Consider the following 381-nt stretch of genomic DNA (forward strand, 5'->3'; position numbering starts at 1 on the left):
AGAGAATGTCAATTCCAAATAAGATCCTACAGGGTCTGCTGATTCTCCCATTGAGTGGCAGGACTCAAGTCATCATTAGGAGAGAATTTATTTTTAAAAGTGTCATCTTAAACTGCAAGGATGTCTGGCAAATATCACAATTAAACATGCCAAAGGAGAAGCCATGTTGTCAAAATACCCGCTTAACCCACCCAAACATCTCAAAGCCACCCTTTGCTGACCTTCTATAACCCCATTTTTTAAAGTTTTTTTCTCTTTTTTTAAACAAGAGAAAGTAGACAGATACATGTTGGTAAATGCTAACTGTCCATATTCACATAGAGACACAGTGTACTCTCTGAGCCCAACATACAGAGAAAGGAGGAAAAAAGCTAGAATTCT

Source organism: Colobus angolensis, unplaced genomic scaffold (assembly GCF_000951035.1).
Source record: "Colobus angolensis palliatus isolate OR3802 unplaced genomic scaffold, Cang.pa_1.0 Scaffold4, whole genome shotgun sequence".
Lineage (NCBI taxonomy): Eukaryota > Metazoa > Chordata > Mammalia > Primates > Cercopithecidae > Colobus > Colobus angolensis.